Here is a 5,208-nt window from a genome sequence, read left to right as displayed (position 1 = left end):
CTTCCCTGACTTGTGATGGTTAAGAGTAGAACCCAGCTTCTGCAGGGAAGGCTTGGCCCTTGTATTCTGAGTTGCCACCCCTGCCCAAGAATTTCTGGTAAAGCAGTACTAGGTGGTAACACTGATGCTGTTTTATTTCAGGGTCATTTAATAGTGTACACGTCCAACTTGAATGTAAGCTCATAGTGAAACAAATCTTTCAGTGTTTGTAATTTTTGACTTAAACTTTTAAAGCAAGTTTCATTACATTTGCAGCTTCTGTGAAGCCACTGATTTCCATGCTCTATGAATCTTGGCATGTGTATGGTAAATGGTGCAAGAAAGAAGTTAGCTGTAGAACTGCACAGTTGAGCTAGGAAATGCAGATAGCAGCATTATAGCAGGGATGAAGTATGCAAACCTGCTGACTACAACTGAAATACCAGCTTTCAGAACCACTACAGGAAAAGGATACATATTGAACACGTGCTATGGATTTCTATCTCAGATTCATGTGTTTGCAGGTGAGGATAGTCCCTGCCCAGAAGGAACTGATCTGTTAGAAATGGTAAGAGTGAACTTGAATCTGCAGTTGCCTTATGCAGGAATGACCCGTGTGGCATTGTATAACCCTCAAACTTTTGCAATATTTTAAAACTGCTGGAGTCTCTTCACCTGTAAGAAAAGGTTGGACAAAAGAGATTATTCACCAGGATCTGTCCGTGTATTGTTTAATTCCAGGGGGAAGGAAGAATTACTTTCATTTTGCTCACCTAAGCAATTGTTCTAATTGATAGCCTCAGTGAGGACAATTCTGTGTTCAGCTGATCAATAGGATGTTAAACTGATTGCCTTTGTAGTACTTTCTTTCTTTGCCACCATTCAAGTATATGTGCTTGTGAAATAATTCAAGTTCATATCTTATATTCAAAGTTAGCTCTTTAGCTCTAACCAAATTTGGAAACTTTTGCTTAAGGACATTATATGAGGAAGATGCTTCTAAAGTTTCTAATGGGAAGTAATTATGGCTGCCAGGTTTTCTGGTGCTAACAAAAAAAGCTGTATAAATATCTTAAGGTTGTAATGCTGGCGTTATCTAGGTAGACAGTTTTCAGGATGGATTTTTTTGTTTGAAGAGGGGGCCATACCCACCTAGTAAGAGTCCTGTCTGTATAAGATTTCATCTCTGTTACAAGTTACCACATTAGTGCTTCTAGTGTTGTGTGAGGTTTCTCAGGAAGAAGAATTTAAAGCAGTTAATAGTGTTTCAGATACGCCATGGTAGCTACTCTACCAAACAGAGACCCAGGGAGCTGTTTCATTTCTCAGAGACCATACTGTAAGTTATCTGCCCTCCTGGCTTGTTTGAAACTTGTAGGTCCTGTTAATTCATTTGTATGAATTCTACAAACAGCTCTTCTGCTCTAAAAATGCTCTTTGGCATACTTCATGCTTTGTCAAGCCCTTACAAAGAACCTTTCTGGTTATAAAACCTATCTATGGTTGTATTTGAAGAGAGGTCTACAGAAGTAGAGTATGGTAACACAGCAGTATCATTAAAGTAATACTTGATTTCAATCTTCTGTCAACTGGTTTTCCCAGCAGCTTTATCTCTGTTCTGTCTCTGCTTCAAAAAATGATCAAAGTAATATAAAAGGAAAGCTAAATGTTCCCCTCAACTCTGTTTTGAACTGAATGGGGGGCATGTTCATTTTGTATTCTCTGCTTATCTGCTCTTGTTCCTTATTGTGGTGTTGCAAGACTAATAAGGTATTATAATTATTTAGCATTCCTCATCTACAATTATCTTTAGGGGTTTTTTTTTTTTTAGTCTGGTTATCTTTTCCATGCTGCTTGCTTGATGTAGATGTTGTACTAGTCATTGATTTTTTAATTGGTCATTAATCTTTTCATATTTTGTGATTGCCCCCACCCCAAACATATCCAACTACTGGCAGCTACATTGTGTAAGGCTTTTATATATATATTTTTTTTTTAAAAAAAAAAGCTTTTTTATATATATATTAAAAGATCCACAGAGGAGTTGACTGTTCCTTGGTTTATATTTCTTTGTTTCCTTGTTAATTGTTGTTGTTAGTAGCCCTTTGACGTCTTTGTGTTCTTTCAGGTGTTGTGCAGTTAAAGTTAGTGGTGCATAGAAAGCACATTTCTGTGTGTGTGGCAGGGGTCTCATTCACCTTGCTGCATTTATTTTCACCAAGGTCCTTTCTCTTAATTTCTGTCAGTCTCATATGGGACCAAGTGGCCAGGTAGATGTGGTGTGTCACCATGGCAATAGTTTGAAGTGAATTAAGGAAGTACCTTACCTTGTAGTGTAAGAGTTGCAAGTAGGATGGCTCATATACCTGCCTTGAAGAAGGATGATAGAGCAGCAGTGGAGAGGAAAAGTGATGTGTTGCTGTTTCATCAGAGTCCCTGTACTCAAATGCAGAGAAGCTGCATATGAACCTTTTGGAGCAATGGCCTTGGACAATAAAAACTCTATCTATAGTTTGCAGATCTTTTGTTTCCTGCAGCTGAGAGTGTTGGCACTAAAGCATTACTTTGTACACTTCAGCTACATTTTGAAAAAAAAAAAAAAAAAAAAAAAAAATTTAAGGAGGGCAGGAGCAGCAACAATTTTGTGCTGTCCTTTATCAGTAGTGTATTTCTGTTGAGTACTTACGCTCAGCAAAATGTATGTTCAACTTTTTTTAATCACTGTGGCTGAGAAAAACTTTGGTTTTTGAGCAAATACACTGTCTCATCTCTTTATGAGAACCCATTTTAAAGATAATAGCTATTGGAGGAATGGAAATATTTGATATTCCAGGAGAAGCAGAAAAAGAGCTCAAGAGTATCTTTCCAGAGTTCCCTTGCATCATTGGCTGGTAGAACTTAGGTGGGTACCAGTGTGGCTGTATGATAACATTTCTTAATTAAGTGCAGAGATCAGATATAGAACAGAGTATACCTAAAACAAATTTCTAGTTCGGGTTTGCCCTGTTATTACTGTTTATGCCAGAATAAATCCATTGGTTCAGTCAGGAACAGTTCAGCCATCAGCAATGTGTTGCTGCTAAATGGTACTTAACAAATGGTATGTCTTGCTGTGCTAATTAAAAAAATAATTATACACCTTGCTACCTCTTAGAGAATACTGAAGGCTGTAAATTCAAGCACTTAAGAGTTAAATAATGCTAAAAACTAGTGTTGCCTGTTCAGTCTTGATTTGCCTTTCTTACATATGTGTGTGCATCATGCTAGTTTTATGTGATAGTGGTAATTAATTGCAGGGTTTTGTTTCAAGAGGTTAACTACCACAGTCCTTAATTTTGAAACCAAATAGAACTTGGTTTTAATGTGTCTGAAGTGTCCTAATTAACTTTCTCTCCTGCCTTTGTCCGAAGACTGTAGAAATGAGGGCTTGTGATAAAGATGACGACACCTTTTGTTCAGGTGGTATAAATTGCTTTGTTCCCATTAGATCTGTCCAGTCATTAAATCTGTGTTGAGTCTAAAGCATTAGAAGCTCTTTGTGCTATAAAAAAAAGCAGAGTTTAGTAAAGAGATTTTTTCTCTCATCAGAAGAAAAGGTAATGCCATAAAAGAAGTAGCATCTTGAAAACTATCTTGAGTATTTAATTGACTAGAAATCTTAAAATATTAACAAATGGATTTGTTTTCATGCTATACCAGCCCATCTAAATGCTATCTGTTCTAGGTAGGTGCATTAGTTGCTTATTATAGGTGGGGCTGCTTGATCTACCTATTATTAAAGTTGCTTAATACTTCCTACTGTAAAGACCTGTTTTCATTTGTTTGTAACTCAGATGAATTTTAGCCATACAGGCAAATGCTCAGTGTTCTTTTGTTTTGTTTTGTTTTGTTTTTTCCTTAGGGGGCGGGGGGAAGGCAGAAAATCAGCTAAAAACTGAAAATGAATTTGCTAATGTTGTATTTTGGAAAAGTTCTGGAGGAAAAAAAACCCTCAGGGTGAGGAAAAGTTGAAGAGTTTAACTTCACATCCGGACTGGCTCCCAGGTCCTCTGCTGCCCTGTTTGGTTTTTTGGTTTTGGTTTGTTTTTGGTTTTGGTTTGTTTTGGGGGCTTTTTTAATACAATGCCATTATGCAAGTCTCTTGTTTGGCTTGCTCTTTCCGTCTTTAGGAGTGAACATTTGTGCTCATGACTGGCAGCAATGAAAACAAGTCTCTTTGCTTCCAACACAAGCAGCTACAGTCCAAGCGGCAATGCGCTTCCTGGCTGACGACCTCAGGGGTGACCTGGCGCTCTCGAGGAATGTCCACACTGGCTCAAAGCTGAGCATGTCTTCCCTGGCTGCCGCTAGCCCTGCCAAGTGATGTGTGGTGTGATATGAATTGCCATTTACTGCAGCTGAACTGTTTTCACTCAGTGAATTTTGGGCTTAAGTGACCAGATTCTGACATTGCATTCCATAAATTTTCCTTTTGTCCTAATACTATTTTTTTAAACTCAGTGAATTGGACAGGTTGTCTTGCCAGAGCAGTAGGTCAGATCTCTGGCCACAGAACTGTAAACCAGGATGCTGTAATCTCGGCCACCACAGGCCTGGGCTCCAGGGTGGGTGCCAGGGGAGGCTGCCTGGGTTCCAGGGTGGGTGCCAGGGGAGGCTGCCTGGGTGGGCTCCTGATCTTCCTCCAGTTCCTGCCTCTGACCCCAGGCCAGAGGCAGCGGCGCAGGTGAGGCACCCCACACCGAGATGAGATGCGCTTCTGCCCTCCTGCTCCTGCCTCCCCACCCCTGGCCGTGCCCAGGTGTCGCTTTCTCTCTGGTGTGCTCAGCTCAGAAGCTCTGGTGGCTGGCTGTGCAGGGCTGGAGGTGAGGTTTTTCTCCTTCCCACCTCCTTTCTCAGGTAAGGGAGCGTTTCTCATTCTGCCTTGGAATTGACCTCCTGTAAAAAGTAGTGTTGGGGTGTGGGGACTGTGTTTGTTCCTTATTTATTTATTCACCTGTGTGAAGTTCTTCACCTTTACGCTTTTTGGGAACATGGTTTATTCAATCTCTTGGCAAAATATTTTGGAACAGCATATTTGTTTGCTGTCTCATCTGCGGATGGCACTTTGGCTCTCAGGTGTCCACAAGTCATGTGAGCTGCCTGGTGCGACATCACCCAGGGCTGTGATCACATCTTACCTTTGGCAGAAGTTCGCTCACGCCGTCGGCTTTGGAGCCCGTTCGTCCGACC

Source organism: Antrostomus carolinensis, unplaced genomic scaffold (genome assembly GCF_000700745.2).
Source record: "Antrostomus carolinensis isolate BGI_N321 unplaced genomic scaffold, ASM70074v2 scaffold22256, whole genome shotgun sequence".
In the NCBI taxonomy this organism is placed as follows: domain Eukaryota; kingdom Metazoa; phylum Chordata; class Aves; order Caprimulgiformes; family Caprimulgidae; genus Antrostomus; species Antrostomus carolinensis.
Note: the sequence above shows the minus strand (reverse complement) of the source record.